The 27,710-nt window shown below is 43.7% G+C and overlaps 1 protein-coding gene across 5 annotated transcripts in view; it reads left to right on the top strand.

The window, feature by feature from the left end:
* The first annotated feature begins 12,359 nt into the window (after positions 1–12,359).
* LOC140410584 (kelch-like protein 29) overlaps positions 12,360–27,710 on the top strand; it is a 598,914-nt gene continuing 583,563 nt past the window's right edge. For 2 of the 5 annotated variants that reach the window (XM_072498865.1, XM_072498864.1), the window contains exon 1: positions 12,360–12,654. The gene's annotated coding sequence lies outside the window, so the exon portion shown is untranslated. Of the gene's footprint in view, positions 12,655–12,954; positions 13,081–27,710 lie in introns of those variants that run through there. The other 3 variants (XM_072498866.1, XM_072498862.1, XM_072498863.1) reach the window with 2 other exon arrangements.

Genomic DNA, 27,710 nt, shown 5'->3' with positions numbered 1-27,710 from the left:
TGGGTTCTCCGGTTTCCTCCCACAGTCCAAAGATGTGCAGGTTAGGTGGTTTGGCCATGATAAATTGCCCTTAGTGTCCAAAATTGCCCTGAGTGTTGGGTGGGGTTACTGGGTTATGGGGATTGGGTGGAGGTGTTGACTTGAACAAAGAACAAAGAACAAATGTACAGCACACGAACAGGCCCTTCGGCCCTCCAAGCCCGTGCCGACCATGCTGCCCGACTAAACTACAATCTTCTCCACTTCCTGGGTCCATATCCCTCTATTCCCATCCTATTCATGTATTTGTCAAGATGCCCCTTAAATGTCACTATCGTCCCTGCTTCCACCACCTCCTCCGGTAGCGAGTTCCAGGCACCCACTACCCTCTGCGTAAAAAACTTGCCTCGTACATCTACTCTAAACCTTGCCCCTCTCACCTTAAACCTATGCCCCCTAGTAATTGACCCCTCTACCCCGGGGAAAAGCCTCTGACTATCCACTCTGTCTATGCCCCTCATAATTTTGTAGATCTCTATCAGGTCGCCCCTCAACCTCCTTCGTTCCAGTGAGAACAAACCGAGTTTATTCAACCGCTCCCCATATTTAATGCCCTCCATACCAGGCAACATTCTGGTAAATCTCTTCTGCACCCTCTCTAAAGCCTCCACATCCTTCTGGTAGTGTGGCGACAAGAATTGAACACTATACTCCAAGTGTGGCCTAACTAAGGTTCTATACAGCTGCAACATAGAACATAGAACGATACAGCGCAGTACAGGCCCTTCGGCCCACGATGTTGCACCGAAACAAAAGCCATCTAACCTACACTTGCCAATTCTTATACTCAATGCCCCGCCCAATGAAGGCAAGCATGCCGTATGCCTTCTTGACTACCTTCTCCACCTGTGTTGCCCCTTTGAGTGACCTGTACTCCTAGATCTCTTTGACTTTCAATACTCTTGAGGGTTCTACCATTCACTGTATATGCCCAACCTGCATTAGACCTTCCAAAATGCATTACCTCACATTTGTCCGGATTAAACTCCATCTGCCATCTCTCCGCCCAAGTCTCCAAACAATCTAAATCCTGCTGTATCCTCTGACAGTCCTCATCGCTATCCGCAATTCCATCAACCTTTGTGTCGTCTGCAAACTTACTAATCAGACCAGATACATTTTCCTCCAAATCATTTATATATACTACAAACAGCAAAGGTCCCAGCACTGATCCCTGTGGAACACCGCTGATCACAGCCCTCCAATTAGAAAAGCATCCTTCCATTGCTACTCTCTGCCTTCTATGGCCTAGCCAGTTCTGTATCCACCTTGCCAGCTCACCCCTGATCCCGTGTGACTTCACCTTTTGTACTAGTCTACCATGAGGGACCTTGTCAAAGGCCTTACTGAAGTCCATATAGACAACATCCACTGCCCCACCTGCATCAGTCATCTTAGTGACCTCCTCGAAAAACTCTATCAAGTTAGTGAGACATGACCTCCCCTTCACAAAACCATGCTGCCTCTCACTAATACGTCCATTTGCTTCCAAATGGGAGTAGATCCTGTCTCGAAGAATTCTCTCCAGTAATTTCCCTACCACTGAAGTAAGGCTCACCGGCCTGTAGTTCCCTGGATCATCCTTGCTACCCTTCTTAAACAGAGAAACAACATTGGCTATTCTCCAGTCCTCAGGGACATCACCTGAAGACAGTGAGGATCCAAAGATATCTGTCAAGGCCTCAGCAATTTCCTCTCCAGCCTCCTTCAGTATTCTGGGGTAGATCCCATCAGGCCCTGGGGACTTATCTACCTTAATATTTTTTAAGACACCCAACACCTCGTCTTTTTGGATCTCAATGTGACCCAGGCTATCTACACACCCTTCTCCAGACTCATCATCTACCAACTTCTTCTCTTTGGTGAATACTGATGCAAAGTATTCATTTAGTACCTCGCCCATTTCCTCTGGCTCCATACATAGATTCCCTTGCCTATCCTTCAGTGGGCCAACCCTTTCCCTGGCTACCCTCTGGCTTTTTATGTACGTGTAAAAAGCCTTGGGATTTTCCTTAACCCTATTTGCCAATGACTTTTTGTGACCCCTTCTAGCCCTCCTGACTCCTTGCTCAAGTTCCTTCCTACTTTCCTTATATTCCACACAGGCTTTGTCTGTTCCCAGCCTTTCAGCCCTGACAAATGCCTCCTTTTTCTTTTTGACGAGGCCTACAATATCTCTCGTTATCCAAGGTTCCCGAAAATTGCCGTATTTCTCTTTCTTCCTGACAGTAACATGCCGGTCCTGAATTCCTTTCAACTGCCACTTGAAAGCCTCCCACATGTCAGATGTTGATTTGCCCTCAAACATCCGCCCCCAATCTATGTTCTTCAGTTCCTGCCTAATATTGTTATAATTAGCCTTCCCCCAATTTAGCACATTCATCCTTGGACCACTCTTATCCTTGTCCACCAGCACTTTAAAACTTACTGAATTGTGGTCACTGTTCCCGGAATGCTCCCCTACTAAAACATCTACCACCTGGCCGGGCTCATTCCCCAATACCAGGTCCAGTACCGCCCTTCCCTAGATGGACTGTCCACATATTGTTTTAAGAAGCCCTCCTGGATGCTCCTTACAAACTCCGCCCTGTCTAAGCCCCTGGCACTGAGTCCCAGTCAATATTGGGGAAGTTGAAGTCTCCCATCACCACAACCCCGTTGTTTTTACTCTTTTCCAAAATCTGTCTACCTATCTGCTCCTCTATCTCCCACTGGCTGTTGGGAGGCCTGTAGTAAACCCCCAACATTGTGACTGCACCCTTCTTATTCCTGATCTCTACCCACATAGCCTCACTGCCCTCTGAGGTGTCCTCCCGCAGTAGAGCTGTGATATTCTCCCTAACCAGTAGCGCAACTCTGCCACCCATTTTACATCCCCCTCTATCCCACCTGAAACATCTAGATACTGGAACGTTTAGCTGCCAATCCTGCCCTCCCCTCAACCAGGTCTCTGTAATGGCAACAACATCATAGTTCCAAGTACTAATCCAAGCTCGAAGTTCATCTGCCCTACCCGTAATACTTCTTGCATTAAAACATATGCACTTCAGGCCACCAGACCGGCTGTGTTCAGCAACTTCTCCCCGTCTGCATTGCCTCAGAGCCCCACTGTCCCTATTCCCTAGTTCTCCCTCAATGCTCTCACCTTCTGACCTATTGCTCCCGTGCCCACCCCCCTGCCATACTAGTTTAAACCCTCCCGTGTGACACTAGCAAACCTCGCGGCCAGGATATTTATGCCTCTCCAGTTTAGATGCAACCCGTCCTTCTTATATAGGTCACACCTCCCCCGGAAGAGCTCCCAGTGGTCCAGATAACGGAAACCCTCCCTCCTACAACAGCTGTTTAGCCACGTGTTTAGCTGCTCTATCTTCCTATTTCTAGCCTCACTGGCACGTGGCACAGGGAGTAATCCCGAGATTACAACCCGAGAGGTCCTGTCTTTTAACTTTCTGCCTAGCTCCCTGAACTCCTGCTGCAGGACCTCATGGCATTTCCTGCCTATGTCGTTAGTACCAATATGTACAACGACCTCTGCCTGTTTGCCCTCCCCCTTCAGGATGCCCTCTACCCGTTCGGGACATCCTGGACCCTGGCACCAGGGAGGCAACATATCATCCTGGAGTCTCTTTCACGTTCACAGAAGCGCCTATCTGTGCCCCTGACTATAGAGTCCCCTATCACTATTGCTCTTCTGCGCTTTGACCCTCCCTTCTGAACATCAGAGCCAGCGTGGTGCCACTGCTCTAGCTGCTGCTGTTTTCTCCTGATAGGCTATTCCCCCCCCCCCCCCCCGACAGTATCCAAAGGGGTATACCTGTTCGAGAGGGGGACAACCACAGGGGATTCCTGCACTGACTGCCTGCCCTTTCTGGTGGTCACCCATTTCTCTGCCTGCACCTTGGGTGTGACCACATTTATATAACTGCGATCTATGACGCTTTCCGCCACCTGCATGCTCCTAAGTGCATCCAATTGCTGCTGCAATCGAACCATGCGGTCTGTGAGGAGCTCCAGTTGGGTGCACTTTCCAAGAGCCGGTGCAGGCTCGATGGGCCGAATGGCCTCCTTCTGCACTGTAAATTCTATGATAATCTTGCTATCGATTTAACTTTGTTCCTTACTAACAATGAAACTCCAATCCCTTTGCCCATCAGCCAGTCCTTTCAATAGGACACATATCTTTGGATATTTAGATTCCAGCCCTGGTTCCCTTGCAGCCATGTTTCTGTGATGCCCACATCACCATACCAGCCAATTTTGATGTGTGCACCAATCTAATTTACCTTGTTCCATATACTGCATGCATTTAGGTGCAACACCCTCCGTCCTGCATTGACCACCTCCCTTCTCAGAATAAGTAAACAAATGAGACAGGAAAATAAATAAAAGATGGGTCAGGGGGAGGTGACCCATTTTAGGCTGAAATGACAGATGACTGTTAATAGCGATGTGAGGACAAGGGGAACCCCATCATGATTTTGGAAGGGAAAGAAGGGATGTGACCATGGTGGAGGGGAATCTTCAGGTAGGGAAAAAGGACATACTGGGACCAAATTTCTGAAAGGTGTAGAATTGTAGTCATGGAAACTGAGAATCTAGGAGAATGAAATTGAATGAATTGACCTCCTCCTTTCCAGTTGAAACAAAGATTTATTTGGACTTCTTTCAATTTAATATATTATATTCACTGGCCACAATGGGTCTCTGCTCCATTGGGAAGATCAGATTGCGTAACCATTTTGCAGAATACCTCGGTTCAGTCCTCAAACCCAACCCTGAGATTTCCTGGACTTCCATGTCTATAGAGGCAGGAGACAGACAAGGCACATGCTTAAGGCTGTGTTCCCCAGAACAGGTTGCCAGCCTAAAGCCAGAAGTTATAGTTTGAGGAGCACAACTCTGCACCAAGCATGGCTGACCAGATATCTCTCCCACTCTTATATCCTGCCAAAGGCATATTGGAAAGGTTTGGAGGTTGACCTCAAGTTCTGGATTGGGACTCAAACCAGAAACTACTGGCTCAGAGGCAGGGATACTACCTACTGTGTCACAAGATCTCCAACTGAGTTTTTGTGTACACAAAATCAATGTATAACACAATTAAGTTCATGAACACATAACGATCCAAACAATTCCTTTTTAATTGAACCAATGTATTGGTTTCAGACATACTAGCAATAATAAAGTTTATTATTTATAAAACATTTTGACTGTAGCCGCTAAAGTGCATAATAGTAATTCTGAGCATGAGTACAAACAATATGATCAGGATGATTCATTTTGTGAGCAGTGTATTTGCTTTTTTGTTTACATTTAAAGGATCACATTAAACAATAAAATGCTTGGCAATGAATATTTACTGCTGCTATTTCCATTTTCATACACTACTTGATGTCAATTTTTAAGTAAATAAGTTGGCATGAAGCCTCTTTTGTGGCTCTGAGTATGTCCTTGTTATTACTTACAGCACAAATATTTGAAATTCAGAAAAAATTTGATACTATAACTATGGATGGCATACAAAAACAGTCTCAGATATATTTTAATAATTTGTAGCATTATGTTGGAAAACATGCCAAACCAGTCCAAATGCTTTTGATGTCTCCATCTAGTGTTTGTTTTCTTCTCCTCAGGAACACATGTTAGAATATCTACAGTTACTTACCTGGTTTATTTAATCCAAAATTAGTGTCGTTGAATTTGAACTCTTTCAGCATTTTCTGTTCATTTTTCATAGAAAAACATTGCTCTGATCCTGTTCAATTTCTAAATTCCTTGTAACTTAACAGGATGTTAATATTCCTGATTTCTTGCTACCGTTAAAGAACGATCATCATTAAGTACAGAGTATAAATAGTTTAATGGAGCCAAGTACAAACTATTTGGCCACATTGGTGTCAGAGGGCATTGTACAATTTGTTTCTGATCTATTAATGAAATATTAGTGTCATCAATTCAATCTACCATAGATATTTGTTGCGTTAATTAGCTCAGATCATCTCATTAATGGTTTGAGCAACTTAATCTTATGGGAGATGACTCATACTGCCCTATATCTACCTGCACAATAGTTTACCCTAAGGATCGAACAATCATAGTCTCTTATGACCTGAACTAGACATTTATGTATTAAACACATATGTTTCTTCAATCTCTCTACAGATGGACTGTGTGCACACTTGTTGACTAGAATATGCCTGTATTATTTGGGTATAATCACTATTAAATTCAAATGTACAGAGTTGCTGCAGCAGCAATAAGTATTAATAATGACTAGAATGTGTAACTATCCTTCATTGCCTTTGAAATATTAGTTCAAGCAATCCATCTGAATCATAATTCAAATCTCCTATCCCTAAATAAAGAAACTCTAACCCTACATTTACCTAAATGGTAGTGTTTTTAACAAATACAGTTATGCCAGCATGATCTTTTGAGAGCATAGTCACAATCTTGAAAAGTAGCAGTTAGGTCATTCAGCATTGTGTATTACAGTTATTCATGATTTTACAGGATAGCCAGGTGCCAAACAAATCTAAACCAAGCCATTGAAAAGTCCATAAAACTACAGTTTGTTTTCCTGATGCAAAGGTCCATTTAACGCAGGTACTGATATGAATCAACAATGGACAAACATCCCTTGCATCTGCAATCATTAATTTTGGCCTGTACCAAGTCACAAAGTCACACTATGAGCTACTTAGCCGAGTGTGGGGGTAAATGTTCAAGCTAGTGTTAGAAAAGCAGACACAATTCCGAGATGAGTTAACCAACAATACATCGGCATCAACTGCCAACTGCATAAAGGAGTGCTACAATTCCTTTAGCAGTGACTAAAGCAGACCTTCTGGAAGAAATTTTCAACATTCCCAGCTGGGATGTAACCTGACAGAATGGACCAGATAATCATTCCATTTCCAGTCATTTCAGTGGAACAAAAGTCCACTGGACTCAAGAAAGGACAGGTGACCTGCTCTAACCAAGTACCATCCAAATGACAACCCCAATGAGCTATCTTCTATGGTGCCATCCAGCACTCCATTCATGAGGACATTGAATCCTCTACATCAGGTATAGCTACTCCCTTTAAGATTTGCATCCTGGTTTTGCACAAGTTCTCACTACACCTGGTTGTCAAATTCACCGCTTAAAATTTTGAGTTAGCTGATCCTTTGCTTTGTTTGTTTCTTATTCGTTAGAGACTGGGTTCCCAAGCATTTCTTCACATCTGAATAACTTAGGTTGAGATCTTCTGGCTGTTTAGGCCGGCCGGATCTTCCCCCGTCGCAGGTTTCCCAGCAGCATGGGGTGGATTTAATGGGAAATCCCATTGCCAGCAGTGGGACCAGGAACCACCCACTTCCAGCCAATGGCAGGACACTTGCCACGGCCTAGAAATACGCTGTAGGGAGGCCAGAGAATCTCACCCTTAAAGTCTGGAGCCCCTGTTACTATTTACTGAGTTCTTTCTAGTGCTTCTAGATATAGGGACCTGAAGTTCATTGGATCCTCTTAAGAAATGGAAGTGCAGTGGAATAAGACATTTTCATTTGATTTTTTCCCCCTTTATTTATCTGTTAATAATTGCAAGGCACAAAAGTGGAAGCTGAATGACCGGTTTCCAGAAGCCTCTCAACATGGCCTATACCTTGATGCTAGGAAACAGCAAAGACCAACCAGATGTGACACCCCCCCTCCCACACTTTCCTTTACTACATCTGGGACACACCACTATAGCTAAAGTGCACAGACAGGTATTCCTTGTGTGTTATCACTATTACATTATTCAGTGTTAGTAAAACCTGCCTTCTACGAATGTACTTATACACAATATTTATTGGAACTGCTGAACCAATATTGACCACAGTTAAAATGTTCTCAACTATAAATCCAACTTATTAATTGCTTTACCTTTCATTTTCCAATAATATTTTCTATTTTTCATTCTAATTTGGGTTGTGGAGGCGAAACCCACACTAACACGGGGATAATGTGCAAATTACACACGGACGTGACCCAGAGCTGGGATTGAACCTGGGATCTCAGTGCCGTGAGGCAGCAGTGCTAACCACTGCACCATCATGCCGCCCCTTTTCTAATGTATATATTGTCTTAAAGTTTTAATTATCAAATTCTACTTGTGATACCTAGTAACTCACTCCTGCTCACTCACTCACGCACTCAGTAACTCACTCACTCCTGGGGCAGCACGGTAGCATTGTGGATAGCACAATTGCTTCACAGCTACAAGGTCCCAGGTTCGATTCCGGCTTGGGTCACTGTCTGTGCGGAGTCTGCACATCCTCCCCGTGTGTGCGTGGGTTTCCTCCGGGTGCTCCGGTTTCCTCCCACAGTCCAAAGATGTGCAGGTTAGGTGGATTGGCCATGATAAATTGCCCTTAGTGTCCAAAATTGCCCTTAGTGTTGGGTGGGGTTACTGGGTTATGGGGATAGGGTGGAGGTGTTGACCTTGGGAAGGGTGCTCTCACCAAGATAGGCCGAATGGCCTCCTTCTGCACTGTAAATGTTATGCTTTCCAATAAATTGACAGTGTGTATACTTAGTTTGCTTTTAATTGTTGAAATCTACTTTAAATAAAATTGTTCATAAGCATTACATATAGCAATAAATTCAATCACAACTGTACAATTGGACCTGCTACAATTGATTGCTAACCTTTTTCAATATAATTAAGACAATAGTTCTAAAACCTTTTGCTTTACAAATCTCGTGAAGCACTTCATTTGATGTTTTCTAAACATTCACAAGTGCAACATGTACAATATATGTTACAAAAAAAGTTAGAGGAAGTTAGATACACTCATTAAACAAATTAAAGTACCTTGTGTCGACCTAGGCTTTGAGAGTCATCATTGTATTAAGTGAACAAGATGTTAGAGTTAACTGACACTAGAAGTTCTGTTAGGCAGTAAATGTGTATGCAAATGCATTTAAATTTTGAATATTTTAGAAAGCTGCAAGAGACAATATTCTAAGTCAAGAACTTTATAATGTTGTGTGGCCAAGAAGTCTTTATGGGTAAATAGAATTTTAGTTCAGGTATTTTCTGAATTCCATGGTGTATAATGTTTTGAGCCACTCGGGGTATGGTTGGAAATTTTAGTTTGCAATTGGACCTGAAGAATTATTAGTCTTTATCACACCTATGCGCTGGCTAAATGTTGCATATCAGTTGTATGATACTATAGCCGATGAAAAGGAAGGCTGTGGTAGCACTTCTTATTCTCTCTTTGATTAAGTCTGCAGCAAGATACTCCTTTTACGAAGGAATGTGAATCCTTATTCATGAAGACTATCAGAAAGAAATGTGTTCAGAATTTCAAACTGAAAACTATTAATAGCCATGGTGAAAAATTGGGGGTGAAAGGAGAAAATGACTGCACTTTGTATGTGTCACTATAAATGACAGTACTGCTAAAGTTCACTCCATTGTTCGAGGCATATGGAGGGTATTCCATCATACTCCTGACATATGCCATGTAGGTGGTGGAGAGGCTTTGGGGAGTCAGGATTTGAGCCACTATGATACAGTGTCTCTGACTGTGTAGCCAACTGTTTATAGCTATCCTCAGGGGTGTATCATGGGCCCAATGATCTTCAGCTACTTCATCAATGAACTTCCCTGGACCATACATCAGAAGTGGGGCTGTTTTCTGATGATTGCAGAATTTAGTTCCATTCCTGAGATCTGGAGCCATACTTGGACAATAAGCACAGCTGATAAATGACAATTAACATTCATGCAAATCGAGTACCAGGTAATGACCCCCTCCAGTGAGGGAATGTCTAATCAGCTGTTGATATTCAACGGCATTATCATTACTGATAAATCAATAGCTGTCATAAGTTAGCGAAAAAGTAATTGAGTCTTAGGTGACTGTTGACCTCAGAGTGAGTACCTGGAAGTCAATAAGAAGTCTTAAAGTATTGCATGGATATCTCAAACTTCAAAATTACACAGACTGAGGGAGTTGTGGAGATTCACATCTTTATGGAGTCAGCTGCCTGAATCTGAAGTGACTCATGAAACAGTGTGTCTAATGTTCTGCATTATGTTCAGTTAGATTCGAGCAGAAGCTGATGCATGCATTCTATTTTTCTTCCCTGTTCAAATGAATTTTTAATAAATCATACTGTATGTGTATTCATTAGCAAATTTGCAAAACATCAAGAAAAAATGGCAAATTTAAAAAATAATGATAGTTAATAGTCAATAATACGAAAATAAATAAAATGCAAGTATAGATATAGAGCTGCACAACAAATCTGTCCTATTGAAGTACTGTGTCATGTGAAAATTTGAATTTAGGCCTGTAATTGACATGGTTAGTATTGGAAAATAACAGCTGAAACTACAATTTCCTGGGTGAAAATGACTTGCAATTCAACCAGGAATCTCTACATGGCAACAACAACTCAGGAGGCAGTGTGAACAGTGGGAAGATACTGTATAAAGGCAAGGTAAGGTAAAGTCGCTATAGTCCCAGATGACCATAGGCTGCCTTTTCCCTTTGAGGGGGAAAGCTGACTGGTGGCGATTTAACATGAGGATCGCCACACCTCAGGCGAGGGGCAAGGTTGAGAAAGTGGGTCTTCATGAATAACTGTATATATTAGATGATAGAAGTTTGTAAAATAGTAATCCCTAATCCAAGTTCTGAATTAATGAAACCTTAATGCCCTTAATATATTTTCACTATTAATTCATGACGTGAGTTCCTGTAAATAATTTCTGAAAATTGCAAAACTAATCCATTGTCTACTTAGTTATCTATTGGTAGAGTGCTTAGTATTGCTCTATTATTGCTCTTAATTAACAGTTTATTCCCATGTATTAAGCAGTAGAATTCCAAGCCATCACATTTATTTTCTGATCTTTAAGCAGGAACTAAAGAATTTGCTTCCTTTTGTCATCCATTAGGAAACTATTCCGATATTTTTATAGTCTTGGTGAACTTTCGGATTAAATGATTTATGTTCTCAGAGCACAGACCTCTGCCTTTTAGCTCTTCTCTTATATTAATCACAGAGGTCTTGAAATTGCACTACGTAATTATAGTGTACAAGCCCATTAATGTTTTTGTAGGGAATTCATTGATCCACTATCTTAATTGATGCGTTAACCTGTCAAATGAATGGGTTAAGACCTGTTAAAACAGCCGAAATAGGGAATATCATTATGGGTGCATTAAGCAATCTGACAGGAATAATATAGTGTGAATTGAAGCTGCCACACAATAGCGTCATGATTAACAAATGTGATCAAGGCAATGACCGATGCAATCTGCATGAGCTTTTTATGATATCAATCGCATCATTAGGAACAGAGCTACGTCATACAACAATGTCTTGGGTAAACATTTCTTAACAAATTCCAGCCCCACCCCCTTTTATTTTTCACATGAGATTGCAAATAAGGAATACGCGTATTAATGGGGTACAGGAGAAAGACACCACGGCAGCTTTCAGTACTATAGAGGCAATTGGGTCATGCACATCCTTAACTGTAGGTTAACAGTTTAAACTTTGGAAAAATTGAAATGCTTGACGAGATCTTGTCCGCTGCATATGGAGAAACGTGGGGAATGGGGACCCGTGGAGGGCTGGGTATGTATAGGCAGAAACATTCTCCTCTTCTTTGCCTCTCACTATTTCGTTTTTTTTTAAACTTGCCTGCATTTATACTTCGATTACAAATAAAGTTTAAGATATCAGTTATCACGCATTGCCTCGAAAATTGAAATGGCGATGAATTAATTGGATTGAATTTGTTTGTTGTTACGTGTACCGAGGTACAGTGAAAAGTATTTTTATGCCAGCAGCTCAACAAATCATTAAGTACATGAATACATAATAGGGTACACAATGTAACTACATAAACACCGGCATCGGGTGAAGCTTTAATGCACCCACAATGATATTGCCTATTTCGGCTGTTTAACAGGTTTTAATAAATCCCAGTTACATTTTTTAAAACTTACTGCGAAATATCGGACGCTTTCAATAATGGTTCAGGATAAAAGCAAACCCGAGAGTCCCAAGGAAACTCTCAACCCAACCAGAGCCTGGTTACACCTGGGTCTGGGTGGACGCCCCCAGCCCGCGCGTGCGTGTGAGTCCCGGGTGTCGGGGGCGCGCCGAATCAGCCCCGCCCCGTGCGCGCTCCGGGCTCTGACAGCGCGCGCTACTGCTGGCGCTCGCCTGTCAGCAAAGCGAGCTCAACACAGCAGCAGGAGGGCGAGTGGAAGGCAGTCAATCAACTGTCCTCTTTAGAGAGGAGGGGATGGAGGGAGGGGCGGGGGAGATAATTAAATAAAACAGTTTAGAAATAATAAAATTACCATCCTGTTCCCTTTTACTGCGTGGAAAAAAAACCCGGAGAGTGAGAGGGAGACACACACACAAAAAAGCAATCAAGCAGCTGATCCGCTCAAATGGCTTATCCTCAAATATCTGGAATCTGAATTAAACGGGACATCCTTCCGCGATTGGCTGCTGCCTGTTTAACCAAACAAACAAACAAGAAAGAAAGCCTCATTTCCTTTCCCGAGAATTTTGCAAGGACGCAACCTCCAACTCTGGACAGTGGAGGTAAGAGCTGTGCTGTGCATTGAATCGTCGTTTAAGAATAAGTGTCTTTTGGGCCGTGCTTTTCATACTGGTGGCGGTGATGGGCAAAAGCGGTCTCAACGTTTTGTTGTTGAAAAGGGTCAGGTTGGACGGCGAGATGGTTTATTGTGAAGTTGTGTGTGTGGTCAGTGGGGCTGGAGGAACCGCTGTGAGAGGCTTGTAGCGGCTGCCTGGAGGAGCCTCTCTCTGCCACCAGCATCGCTGTCTGCAAGCAGCTGCCTGCGCCTGCGCGCCCGCCCGCCCCTTTATAAAACTTGCCGCTCGCCAGCCAAAGTGACACATTAAACACTTGGATTTATAGCGGCCGTTGTACCGCATCCCCCGGCACAGACAGCACAACTTACTGAAAGCGTACCTCGCTTCAAAGCTGGCCCACAACCGTCTCGAGTAAGTTTATCTGCGCGCCTTTCTCTTCGCCTGCGTTTTGCCCCTATCCATTTTTCGTTTCTCTTCACCCTCCTGAATTTGCCGGGATCAGTCAGGCACGCTGTGTTGCTGATGGACCGGGGGCAGCTTTATTTCAGCTGAAATACTACATGCCCGGATTTGTCGATTTTGTTTCTCCAAAGAAATAATAGAGCTATGATTGGGGCTGTGTTGTGAGGCGATCGTGAAACAGTGCAGGAATTCCCATTTGTTTTCATAACTTTTTGTCAGACTTTCGAAAGTTGATTGATACTTGTATGTATGTTTTCCGTGGATTGGATTATTGTATATATTACTGTACAGGGGAAGGACGCGGTGTAACAGCGGCAGAGCAGAAGAGTTTGAACCAGTTGTGCTGATGGTGTGGTCTGAGCAGTCTTGTTTTTGCAAAATGATGAGATTTTTTTCCCCTGGTGCCAGGCTAGTCTAAGGTTGTTTTGCCCGGCTATTAATCTCCCATAATCTATCCGAACAATGGTCTTTTTATATCATTCCTTGCACAGTTCACAAGGAGAATGCAGATTTCAAACCGGATTTGTATGCTGCGGTCGGTTTGGTACAGATGGACTAGTTTAAAGCTCTCTCAGTAGCCGGTGTAGTTTTCGGGGATGTGCCCTCTCCCCGGGGGTCTGGGGAACCGTGCAGCTTCAGCTTTCGCCGCCGTGCATGTTCTCCCATTCCCGTCCTCGGGCTCCAAGGTGAGATTCTCATTCTGTCAGAGAGCAGAGCAAGCCCGCTCACCGCCCTAACGTGTGTAGCAGCGCTGGGCGCCCTGCATTCCTCGCGGAGTTCACTGCACGGCTTTCGGCTACATGAGCCCAGATTTCGTGTTTGGAACAGCCCCCTCTGTTTTAGGCGCACATCTTCGCTCCTCTGCAATGGCGCGATGAAGGGCTTGAAATCCCAGACTTGGGCATCAGTTCGAAAACCGACTAGAAATGCTTCAATCGCATGAGGGGGAAAAAAACAACAAATCGATTTCAAAAGCATGGATAGCGCCTCGGGCTCTTCAATAAGCAGGGCTGACAACTTAATTCATTTTTACCAAATAGCATTCCGATTAAAATAAGATACACCTAAGATTGGTTTTAAGGTTCTGGTAGAATGTAATTTAAGACGAGAAACGCAGGATTTCAGAACGCATAGGTGTAACTACACTATGGACTGTTATTGTACACATTTAGACCCTGGTCTGGGAGTACTCGACGTCAAAACTTTAGCAGTTTTCATGACTTGTGTTCTGTTTGATTGGAGAGGAGAGCTGCCTAGCCAGCGGTGCAGAGGAGACTGTAATCCGAGCCCACGGCTACCATTTCCGATAGATGTAAAAGATCTAATGGCACACGAACCAAGTACTCCCTTGTGTAGTGTCCGACACTTATCCCTGAACACCTAAACTAGGCAGCAGATCAACTGATGGCCACTGTCACCTTGATGATTATGGAAGCTTGCTGTGTTTTCTACGTTCGGGCAGGGACTACACGGGGCTTAGGGATGGTTCGAATCTCTGAATGATGCTCTGTGAACACAATGCTTTTTTTTGTTTTATTTCTGGTCAAATTTGTCACAGTAAAGACTGTGTTTCACTGCTTTAAACGTTCTGACCTCCAGCATACCTCTTCATTTCAAGTGATGTTTTGTTCAAGTAGTCCTCCAGCATTGCACTGACGAACAGAATCATAAAGAAGTTTACAGTGAGTCATTGAAGGAAAGAGAGAGAGAGATTGTGTAGCACTAATCGATAGCGGATCCATAAAATAATGTGTTTTCTTTTCAGTATTTATTTCATATTTCAGTGTTTTTAAATTGTCATTTCCAGATTGGTGGATGGTGGCAAAAACTCCAAATGGCATTTTCAAGATCTGAGAAATATTTAATCTGGCTTATTCAGATTGGTGGTCCAATACCAGCAATGTCCCAAATGAGAGAGTTGTGCAAGTATTTTAGCTTATTTGCCAGTTTTAGGAAGCATGGATAGTAATCTATCTGAAATAAACTTCCGATTGTTGTCATGTTGGTTGTGTGCCAATACACTAAACTGCCTGCTAAAGATGGTGCTTTGTTTTACCAAATTGAGCATAGATTTTCTATAATTTGCTAAATATCAAGTCACCAATAAAGATACAGTTGAGTTGTCACTGAGCTGATCACTATGGGTATTATGAACACATTGAATGTTATCATACGCATGTCTTACAAACATATTCTTTTCATTGCTGTTTGTAGGAAGAGACTATGGTTCATGCACCTCAAAAAGCAATTCACTGTACAAAACATGAGACATTTTAATGAAATAAACAACAGTTCTTACCGATTTTAACATTTGTATTTCAATAGAATTGCTTTGTTGCTAAGTCCAGAAAACCAATTTTTGCACTATGGACAGATCCTAACTCAAATCTTGCACATGAGATTCCTGAACTACTGACTGGGAAAGAGCAACTGCGATGCTTTCATCACTGTTTTGTCCTCGGACTACCTTCTCCCAGGTGGATGCAAGTACACCTGCAGGATGTTCAACCAATATTTGGTGTTTGCTGCTCAGATTTCCAGTCACAAATGGAATTGGTCCAAAATCCAAAGCTCCAACTCAAAAGACCATAAGACATAGGAGCGGAAGTAAGGCCATTCGGCCCATCGAGTCCACTCCACCATTCAATCATGGTTGATTTCAACTCCATTTACCCGCTCTCTCTCCATAGCCCTTAATTCCTCGAGAAATCAAGAATTTATCAACTTCTGTCTTAAAGCCACTCAACGTCCTGGCCTCCACCGCCCTCTGTGGCAATGAATTCCACAGACCCACCACTCTCTGGCTGAAGAAATTTCTCCTCATCTCTGTTCTAAAGTGACTCCCTTTTATTCTAAGGCTGTGCCCCCGGGTCCTAGTCTCCCCTGCTAATGGAAAGAACTTCCCTATCTAAGCCATTCATTATCTTGTAAGTTTCTAAAAGGTGGGAATACTTTCCACTGAGCCACTATCTTAAGACCATATTCTAGCCTCTGGTCACCAGGGCTCCCTAAAGTAGGGCTTGGACACTTGACAATTTGATACTGCCACTGAGCCAAATTTCTTTGTAGTCAAATAATTCACTAAAATCTTTTAATGAACAAAACTTATTATAGTAAGAAGTCTTACAACACCAGGTTAAAGTCCAACAGGTTTGTTTCAAACACTAGCTTTCGGAGCAATGCTCCTTCCTCAGGTGAAGTGTTGGACTTTAACCTGGTGTTGTAAGACTTTTACTGTGCTCACCCCAGTCCAACGCTGGCATCTCCACATCAAAACTTCTTATGACTGAGACAAACTATAATCAATTCCTAAATAGACAGCATTGAAGGAGATATAGGCAGGTGAAAAAGATTTGTTCTAAGCAGTAAGGCTTTTTGAGGTTTCAACTTCTGCAGCAGAGATGTATTAGTGGCAAGCTCATGATCTACATGCTTGACTGTCACGTGACGGTTGCCTGTCCTAGAATCAGGTAGTGGTGAACCGTGGAAGTCATTATATATTTTAGCTGTGCACTGACTAGTTTTATATTCTCTCCTCACTACAATTAAGAAGCATTTAGATGAGCACTTGAAATGCCATTGCATAAAAGGCTACGGACCAGGTGCTGAAAAATGGAAACAGAATAGATAGTTGCTTGGTGCCCGGCGCAGACACGATGGACTGAAGGGCCTCTCTTGTGCTGTAAAACTCTATGACTTCTGCTGCAAGTATTCAAACATCAGTAAACACACTACTTTCTCTGTTTCAGTTCTTCAGCCAGCAATTGAGCGGGACAAGAGATCAACAACTTGCATGTATAAATATGCATATTGTTCCATTTGCTTTAGTTTGCTGCCTGCGTCAAATAATTCATTTAGTCTTTACTTCCTATGCTATGAGCGAAAAAGAAAATAAATTTGGAAGACAATCTTTCAAATCTTTTTCTCTCCTATTCCCTCACTTCAGGTATCCAGAAGCATTGTTAAAATACACTGCTTTTCTGGAGTTACACCACAACATATTACATCATATCTACAGTAATATCGCCATCTTATGACCAGATTTGTCTGCATAATATTTTTTAGATGTTGAAAATAACATTTATATTTTTTTTCATAATCAACAAAGCAGTATTTAACTTGCTCTTAAAGTGATTCTAATAGCTGAAGTAAAACATTTAAAGATTGATACCTTTTGTTAACTAACTTGCACAGTCAATACAGAAGTGAGAACAGTTGGGAAAGATTAATTTTTGAATAGGTCTCCTGGGATGTCTGACACTGAATATAAGTTTAAAATCTATAAATGTGAATGGATCTGCAAATGTCTTGAGAAAAAAGACTTTTTTAAATCTGAGAAGTACTCCATTGTACAACTGTTACAAACATTTAATAATCTTTATTATTGTCACAAGTAGGCTTACATTAACACTGCAATGGAGTTACTGTGAAAAGCCCCTAGTCGCCACACTCCGGCGCCTTTTTGGGTATACAGAGTGAGAATTCAGAATGTCCAATTCACCTAATAAACAAGTGTTTCGGGACTTGTGGGAGGAAGCTGGAGCACCCGGAGGGAACCCACACAGACACGGGAAGTACGTGCAGACTCCGCACAGACGGTGATTCAAGCTGGGTCCCTGGCACTGTGAAGCAACAGTGCTAACCAGTGTGCTTGACACAATTTACTATTTGTTCGGTGAAAATCCTGTTCCTAAAAATAAATCCGTAAATAGTAAGCTGAGGGAGCAGTACTTGAAGGATGTTAGCTGCTTAATTATTTTTGTTTGCAAACCATAATTAAACCACCTTCCAAGATTCACAACCAGTCAGTTTCACCATAATCCTTTCCAGAAATATTCATCAACAAGAGTACAGTAAGAATTATGTATTCTATTCTGTCAGTAGGCCATACTCATTTCTGCAAAGAGTTAACATGCTAAATAATCAACCATATTATCTTTCAAAATATGGAGTTTATAATTACAATTATCCAAATACTATCTACGAACTTACATTAGATGTGGGTGTCGCTGGGTTGGCTAGCTTTCATTGCCCATCTCTAATTGCCCTTTAACCGATGCAGTCTGTGTGGTGTAGGTGCACTCATAGTGCTGTTAGGAAGGGTGTTCCAGGATTTTGGACGAGTGGGGGTTTGGTCGGGGGGGGGCACTTGCAGGTGATGGTGTTCCCATGCATGTATTGCGTTGTTCATTTGAGTCGTCGAGGTTGCCGGTTTGGAGGGTGCTGTCAAAGAGCCTTGGTGATTAATGCAGTGCATCCTGTAGATGGTACACACCACTGCCACTGTGTATTGGTGGTGGAGGGAATGAATGGTGAAGTTGATGGATGGGTGGCAATCAGGCAGGTTGCTTTGTTCTGGATGTCATCGAGCTTCTTGGAGCTATTCATCCAGGCCGGTGGAGCATATTCCATAATACACCTGACTTGTGCGTTGTAGATAGTCAGTCTTTGGGGAGTCGGGTGAGTTACTCGCCACATGATTCCCAACCTCTGAACTGCTCTTGTGCCATAGTATTTATATGGTTGTTCCAGTTCAGTTTCTGGTTAATAGTAACCCTAGGATATTTATCTTTTCATCCCTGTTTCTTACCTTTGCTGTTTGCACCATTTCACTGCTTAAAATAGCCACTAGAAAGTGAATTTCCACTGATTGGCTGCCGCGACATATTACACGGCAATGCATGTACATGCATCACACATTCCTTCCTTATGTCGAGAAGCTTGGATTTCAAACACTTTACTAGAGCATGTGAGCTGTGAGAATCTGTGGCCTGGTGAACCAGAGGAAAGGAGAACAAATATTGTGAAAGGCTGAAATCCTTCAGTAAATACCAGTCCAGTTATAATGATGTTTGGCATATTTGGCGGTGGCATGGGATGTCGATGGTTCCAGCATAAAATGTACTGTAGCATATATGATTACTATTAGTAGATGCCACTTAAAAAATATGTACTTGTTTACCAATGCCCCCTGTGCCTGCCAATCAGCTCATTAGTTACTGTTTAATCTACTAATGTGAAATAATGGATCAGTACATGACTGGATTGCTTTAATAGGCATTTTGATTGGACCAAAATAAATATTAATGCACTTTTTGAGTGCTGATTATCATGAGCAACAGCATCTATATACTAATTAGTGAGTAGAGCTGAGCATTCAGTTTTCTGAATTTTACAAAAATAAAAATGAAGGACTAAAACATCCATTTTATTATAAAATGTTTTGATAAGAGAATTTTATGTATATATTACTTTCCAGTCAAATAGTCATAGAAAGAACGCAAAATAAAATGAGTACTTAAAAGAAGATATTGCCTGATGTCAGTAAAGGCACACTGTTCTTCATCACTTGAGCTGTGCTAATTTAGCTAATATCAACCAGGTCAATGGTAGTACTCAGCGTTCTGGGGCTCCTCTTCCAGATTGTTGTCTTGAACCCCATACTGGAAAATGGGTCTGTGGTGGAAAGGCCTTTTGGATATCCATGGTGAAATAGTATATAAATATATGAAGGCGAGGTACCGGGAGGCTGTTGACTTCTGAGGAAAAATGGGCACTTTTGGGACCGAGGAATGAAATACAATTATAATGAAATTAAGCGCGGGACTGATATGATATTATAGCAAAAACGTGATAGTCAGATAGTTAACAGTAACTTTGAAATTTAAAAAAATATATATATTTTTTTTAATTTAAATTTTAATTAATTGACGCAATGTCAGTTAGAGGGGTGCAGTGCTCTGACTGTGAGATGTGGCAGGTCCGTGAGGCTTCCAGCGTCCCGGATGGCTTCATCTGCAGGAAGTGCACCCAACTGGAGCTCCTCACAGACCGCATGGTTCGGTTGGAGCAGCAATTGGATGCACTTAGGAGCATGCAGGTGGCGGAAAGCGTCATAGATCGCAGTTATGTAAATGTGGTCACACCCAAGGTGCAGGCAGAAAAAAGGGTGACCACCAGAAAGGGCAGGCAGTCAGTGCAGGAATCCCCTGTGGTTGTCCCCCTCTCGAACAGGTATACCCCTTAGGCTATCCCCCCCGACAGTATCCAATCAGGGGAAAACAGCAGCAGCCAGAGCAGTGGCACCACGGCTGGCTCTGATGTTCAGAAGGGAGGGTCAAAGCGCAGAAGAGTAATAGTAATAGGGGACTCTATAGTCAGGGGCACAGATAGGCGCTTCTGTGGACGTGAAAGAGACTCCAGGATGGTATGTTGCCTCCCTGGTGCCAGGGTCCAGGATGTCTCCGAACGGGTAGAGGGCATCCTGAAGGGGGAGGGCAAACAGGCAGAGGTCGTTGTACATATTGGTACTAACGACATAGGCAAGAAGGGGCATGAGGTCCTGCAGCAGGAGTTCAGGGAGCTAGGCAGAAAGTTAAAAGACAGGACCTCGAGGGTTGTAATCTCGGGATTACTCCCTGTGCCACATGCCAGTGAGGCTAGAAATAGGAAGATAGAGCAGTTAAACACGTGGCTAAACAGCTGGTGTAGGAGGGAGGGTTTCCATTATCTGGACCACTGGGAGCTCTTCCGGGGCAGGTGTGACCTGTATAAGAAGGACGGGTTGCATCTAAACCGGAGAGGCATAAATATCCTGGCCGCGAGGTTTGCTAGTGTCACACGGGAGGGTTTAAACTAGTATGGCAGGGGGGTGGGCACGGGAGCAATAGGTCAGAAGGTGAGAGCATTGAGGGAGAACTAGGGAATAGGGACAGTGTGGCTCTGAGGCAGAGCAGACAGGGAGAAGTTGCTGAACACAGCGGGTCTGGTGGCCTGAAGTGCATATGTTTTAATGCAAGAGGTATTACGGGTAAGGCAGATGAACTTCGAGCTTGGATTAGTACTTGGAACTATGATGTTGTTGCCATTACAGAGACCTGGTTGAGGGAAGGGCAGGATTGGCAGCTAAACATTCCAGGATTTAGATGTTTCAGGCGGGATAGAGGGGGATGTAAAAGGGGAGGCGGAGTTGCGCTACTGGTTCGGGAGAATATCACAGCTGTACTGCGGGAGGACACCTCTGAGGGCAGTGAGGCTACATGGGTAGAGTTCAGGAATAAGAAGGGTGCAGTCACAATGTTGGGGGTTTACTACAGGCCTCCCAACAGCCAGCGGGAGATAGAGGAGCAGATAGGTAGACAGATTTTGGAAAAGAGTAAAAACAACAGGGTTGTGGTGATGGGAGACTTCAACTTTCCCAATATTGACTGGGACTCACTTAGTGCCAGGGGCTTAGACGGGGCGGAGTTTGTAAGGAGCATCCAGGAGGGCTTCTTAAAACAATATGTAGACAGTCCAACTAGGGAAGGGGCGGTACTGGACCTGGTATTTGGGAATGAGCCCGGCCAGGTGGTAGATGTTTCAGTAGGGGAGCATTTTGGTAACAGTGACCACAATTCAGTAAGTTTTAAAGTACTGGTGGACAAGGATAAGAGTGGTCCTAGGATGAATGTGCTAAATTGGGGGAAGGCTAATTATAACAATATTAGGTGGGAACTGAAGAACATAGATTGGGGGCGGATGTTTGAGGGCAAATCGACATCTGACATGTGGGAGGCTTTCAAGTGGCAGTTGAAAGGAATTCAGGACCGGCATGTTCCTGTGAGGAAGAAGGATAAATACGGCAATTTTCGGGAACCTTGGATGACGAGAGATATTGTAGGCCTCGTCAAAAAGAAAAAGGAGGCATTTGTCAGGGCTAAAAGGCTGGGAACAGACGAAGCCTGCGTGGAATATAAGGAAAGTAGGAAGGAACTTAAGCAAGGAGTCAGGAGGGCTAGAAGGGGTCACGAAAAGTCATTGGCAAATAGGGTTAAGGAAAATCCCAAGGCTTTTTACACGTACATAAAAAGCAAGAGGGTAGCCAGGGAAAGGGTTGGCCCACTGAAGGATAGGCAAGGGAATCTATGTGTGGAGCCAGAGGAAATGGGCGAGGTACTAAATGAATACTTTGCATCAGTATTCACCAAAGAGAAGAAATTGGTACATGTTGAGTCTGGAGAAGGGTGTGTAGATAGCCTGGGTCACATTGAGATCCAAAAAGACGAGGTGTTGGGTGTCTTAAAAAATATTAAGGTAGATAAGTCCCCAGGGCCTGATGGGATCTACCCTAGAATACTGAAGGAGGCTGGAGAGGAAATTGCTGAGGCCTTGACAGAAATCTTTGGATCCTCGCTGTCTTCAGAGGATGTCCCGGAGGACTGGAGAATAGCCAATGTTGTTCCTCTGTTTAAGAAGGGTAGCAAGGATAATCCCGGGAACTACAGGCCGGTGAGCCTTACTTCAGTGGTAGGGAAATTACTGGAGAGAATTCTTCGAGACAGGATCTACTCCCATTTGGAAGCAAATGGACGTATTAGTGAGAGGCAGCATGGTTTTGTGAAGGGAAGGTCGTGTCTCACTGACTTGATAGAGTTTTTCGAGGAGGTCACTAAGATGATTGATGCAGGTAGGGCAGTGGATGTTGTCTATATGGACTTCAGTCAGACCTTTGACAAGGTCCCTCATGGTAGACTAGTACAAAAGGTGAAGTCACACTGGATCAGGGGTGAGCTGGCAAGGTGGATACAGAACTGTCTAGGCCATAGAAGGCAGAGATTAGCAATGGAAGGATGCTTTTCTAATTGGAGGGCTGTGACCAGTGGTGTTCCACAGGGATCAGTGCTGGGACCTTTGCTCTTTGTAGTATATATAAATGATTTGGAGGAAAATGTAACTGGTCTGATTAGTAAGTTTGCAGACGACACAAAGGTTGGTGGAATTGCGGATAGCGATGAGGACTGTCGGAGGATACAGCAGAATTTAGATTGTTTGGAGACTTGGGCGGAGAGATGGCAGATGGAGTTTAATCCGGACAAATGTGAGGTAATGCATTTTGGAAGGTCTAATGCAGGTAGGGAATATACAGTGAATGGTAGAACCCTCAAGAGTATTGAAAGTCAAAGAGATCTAAGAGTACAGGTCCACAGGTCATTGAAAGGGGCAACACAGGTGGAGAAGGTAGTCAAGAAGGCATACGGCATGCTTGCCTTCATTGGCCGTGGCATTGAGTATAAGAATTGACAAGTCATGTTGTAGCTGTATAGAACCTTAGTTAGGCCACACTTGGAGTATAGTGTTCAATTCTGGTCGCCACACTACTAGGAGGATGTGGAGGCTTTAGAGAGGGTGCAGAAGAGATTTACCAGAATGTTGCCTGGTATGGAGGGCATTAGCTATGAGGAGCGGTTGAATAAACTCGGTTTGTTCTCACTGGAACGAAGGAGGTTGAGGGGAGACCTGATAGAGGTATACAAAATTATGAGGGGCATAGACAGAGTGGATAGTCAGAGGCTTTTCCCCAGGGTAGAGGGGTCAATTACTAGGGGGCATAGGTTTAAGGTGAGAGAGGCAGGGTTTAGAGTAGATGTACGAGGCAAGTATTTTACGCAGAGGGTAGTGGGTGCCTGGAACTCGCTACCGGAGGAGGTGGTGGAAGCAGGGACAATAGTGACATTTAAGGGGCATCTTGAGAAATACATGAATAGGATGGGAATAGAGGGATACGGTCCCAGGAAGTGTAGAAGATTTTAGTTTAGTCGGGCAGCATGGTCGGCACGGGCTTGGAGGGCCGAAGGGCCTGTTCCTGTGCTGTACATTTCTTTGTTCTTTGTGATGTATTTTGAGGACTGGCAAGGGAATTCACAATGAACGGTAGGGTGCTAGGAAGTACAGTGGACCAGAGGGATTTTGTGGTGCATGTTCATAGGTCCCTGAAGGCAGCAGGCAGGTAGACAGGGTTGTTAAGAAGCATATGGGATACTTTTTATTAGCCAAGGCACAGAATATAAGAGCAGGGAGGTTATGATGCAGTTGTGTAAAATGTTCAATAGGCTACAGCTAGAGCACTGTATAGTTCTGGTCATCACACTATAGCAAGGATATGATTGCAGTAGAAAGGATGTTGACTGGGCAGGAGCATTTCAGCTATGAAGCGAGGCTGGTTAGACTGGGGTTGTTCTCCTTAGAGCAGAGAAGACTGAGAGGGGAGCTGATCTGAGGTATACAAAATTATGAAGGGCAGAGATAGGAAGAAACCGCTTTAGTTGAGGAGTCAATAACTAGGGGTGTAGATTTAAGACAATGGGTAGGAATTTGGAGGGGATTTGAAGAAAAACATGTCACCTACAGGTTGGTGGGAATCTGGAACTCACTATCTGAAAGGGTGGTAGAGACAACATTTAAGAAGTGTTTAGGTGAGTTCTTGAAACATCAAAGCATACAAGGCTATGGGACAAGTGTTGGAAAATGGGATTAGGATAGATGCTTAATGGCTGGAACAGAAACAATGGGCCGAAGGAATTTTCTCGGTGTTGTAAGAATCTATGGCTATGAATGGGAAGAGCGATTTGCAAGAAGGAAGGTGGGAAGAGTGATTTGCATGGAGAAAGGAGCTGTGTGGAGGGAAGTAGCAGCATTCTATGTTTGAGCACTAAAGATATCTACGAAAAAGTGTTGGCAACTCTCAGCAGGCCTCGCAGCATCAGTAGAGAGAGAGAGTTAACCTTTTCAAGTCAAATATGATGGGATAGAGGGCGGGAAGGAATAGTTGACAAAGTTGTCATGGAACACGAGGCAAAGGGGGTGGTAATGGTTGTTGTAAAGAAACTAAGCATTTTTCTAAAGTGAGTGTGAATGGCAGAATAGTGAAAGACTGTCTGAAAGCAAAAACATGAAAAAGCAGATTCAGACTGGCACATGACAAGAAAACTGAATCAAAATGGGGGTCATAGTCCAGAAGGCTGTAAAGGCCTAGCTAGAAGCTGAGATGCTGTTCCTGAGGTTCAGCATCCTGAGGATACATGTGAACGTGAGAGCAAGGTGATCAATTACAATGGCAAGCAAATGGAAGCTCAGAGTCATAGAATCCCTCTAGTGCAGAAGGAGACCATTCGGCCCATTGGTTCTGCACTAGCTCTCCGAAAGAGCACCCTATCCATGTCCTCGCTGCCCTATCTCCGTAACCTAACCTGCACATTCCTGGGCACTATGGGGTAATTTAGCACGGCCAATCCACCAACCCTGCACATCTTTGGATTGTGGGAAGAAACCGGAGCACCCAGAGGAAACACACACATGGGGAGAATGAGCAAACTCCACACAAGACAGTCACCTGAGGTTGGAAACTAACCCGAGAACCTGGCGCTGTGAGGCAGCCGTGCTAACCACTGTACCACCGCGCAGTCCCGAGCAGAGGTTTTTCATGAAACAGTCACCCAATCTGCACTTAGTCTCCTCAGTGAAGAGGAAACCAAATTGTGAGCAGCGAGTTGAAAGAAGTGCAACTAAATTGCTGCTTCACCTAGAAGGAGTGTTTAGGGTCTTGAATGGTGAAGAGACGAGGTAAAAGGCAGTTGTTCCACCTCCTGCGCTTGCATGGAAAAGCACCATGGGAAGGAGATAAGGTGTGTGGTTAAGGAATGGAGAGAAAGGTCCCTTTGGATGGCTGAAAGGGGAAGGCAGGGAAGATATCTTTGGTAGTTGCGTCTTGCTGGAGAATGCTGAAATGATGAGTATGATACTTTGAATATGGAGGCTGGTGGGGTGGAAAGTAAGGTAGGGGGAACTTGATCATGAGAAGGGAGGGGAAAGATTGAGAGGAAATGGATTTGACATAGTTAATATGCAGACATTGTCAGGCATGGTGTGGGGGGAGGAGGGTGTGTGGAAATCCTCAGTTGAGAAAGAAAGAAGACTATTAGAAGCTCTGGTGTGGAAGGTTACTCATCAGAACAGATGAGATGGAGAAATGGGAAGACTGAAATGGAGTTCTTAAAGGAGGCAGGGGGCAGCAAAGAAACGGCAAAGTGTCAGGTACTCCCCAGGTATATAGCCAGGTTTTTTGTCCAGATCTTCTGACACTTTTTGTCAGGAAACAAAAATGGTGCATTGGGTGTGCTTTGCACCGTCACTCTGGTGGGCTGGGGCCTCATAGAGCTGACCATACCATGTCACATGGGTTGGAAGGTATGGCACAAGCCTTTTAATGATCATTAAATGAATGGAAGTCAGGTTCACGCAGGTTCAACTCCTTTCTGGGCGTGAACCTGATTACACCACCGGTGGGGGTGCAGGGAACATCTCATTCTGAGATCTCGCCAGAGCAAATCCCATTTTAGCCCTCGTGAGAGTCAGCATCCATAATGGAATTTGCATGTACAACGAATGGGCCCAAAAGATCATGCCCAGTGTGTGAGGAAGTATAGTTGAGATAGCTGTTTGTTATTCTGCTATGAACTCTCACTCTGGACAAACCAAAAAGGTAAGTATCTAGCTGAGAATGCTTCAAACACACGGCAATGGCAGACAATAAGAATGGGAGAATTTCCTGGTCAGCCATGTGATTGAAAGAAAGTTGGAGCCTCCACAATCACTATTCATAGCTCCAGGTTCAATGAAGATGGCAGGAGGATCTTTCAGGAGCAGTTCCAGTCATACCTGAAAAAAATGAAGTCTCAACCTGGTAAAGGTGCAACACAGGACTAAACAGAAAAAGAAGCAGCATGCAATATTAGGCGATTCCAAACCAAATGGGTCGCATCTAAGCTCTGCAATCCTGCTGCATGCAGCTGTGAATGGTCGTGGACAAGTAAACAACTCACTGGATGAGGAGGAGATCTATAAATATCCTCATCCTCAATCATAGGGAGCCCCAAACATCAGCACAAACATGGGTGAAACATTTGCAACCATCTTCAGCTAGAAATACCAAGTAGATAGCCTATCACGGCCGCCTCCTGAAGACTCCAATAATACAGAGGCCAGTCGTTAGCCAATTCGGCTCACCCAACATGATATCAAGAAACTGCTGACGGCACTGAATAATGCAAAGGCAGTAGTGCTGAAGACTTGGGTTTCAGAACTAATTGTTCACTAGCCAAGCTGTTCCAGTACAGCTGCAACACCGGTATCTGCCTAGCAATGTGGAAAATTGTCCTGTTCACACAAGGTAGGACCAATCCAATCCAGCAAATACCACTATTGCCATCAGTCTACTCTCTATCATTAGCAAATGATAGAGGGGGTCATCAGTGCTATCAAGCTACAGTTACTCCGCAATAACCTCACTGATGCTCAGTTTGGATTCTGCCAGAGCCAATCCAGCTTTTGACCTCCTCTTTACAGTCTGGAATCAAAAAATAGGCGAAAGAGTTGAACTCTGGTGAGGTGAGAGTGACTGCCTTTGACATTAAGGCAGTCTTTGACTGAATATGGCATTAAGCAGTCTTCGCAAAACTAAAATCAATAGGGAAAACTCTCTATTGGTTGGAGTCATAGCTAACACAAAGGAAGATGGTTGTGGTTTTGGAGATCAGTCATCTCAGCTCCAGAATATCGCTGCAGGAGTTCCTCCGGGTAGTGACCTAGGACCATCTATCTTCAGCTGTTTCATCAATGACACCCCTCCATCGTAAATTCAGAAGTGGGGGATGTTCGCTGATTGGGATGTTCGCTGATTGCATATTGTTCAGCATCATTCACGATTCATCAGATCCTGAAGGCGTGTGTGCCCATCTGAAGCAAGGCGTGGACAATATTCA

The sequence above is a fragment of the Scyliorhinus torazame genome, chromosome 4, assembly GCF_047496885.1.
Source record: "Scyliorhinus torazame isolate Kashiwa2021f chromosome 4, sScyTor2.1, whole genome shotgun sequence".
Classification (NCBI taxonomy): Eukaryota; Metazoa; Chordata; class Chondrichthyes; order Carcharhiniformes; family Scyliorhinidae; genus Scyliorhinus; species Scyliorhinus torazame.
Note: the sequence above shows the minus strand (reverse complement) of the source record. Positions and strands in the feature narration are given on the sequence as shown.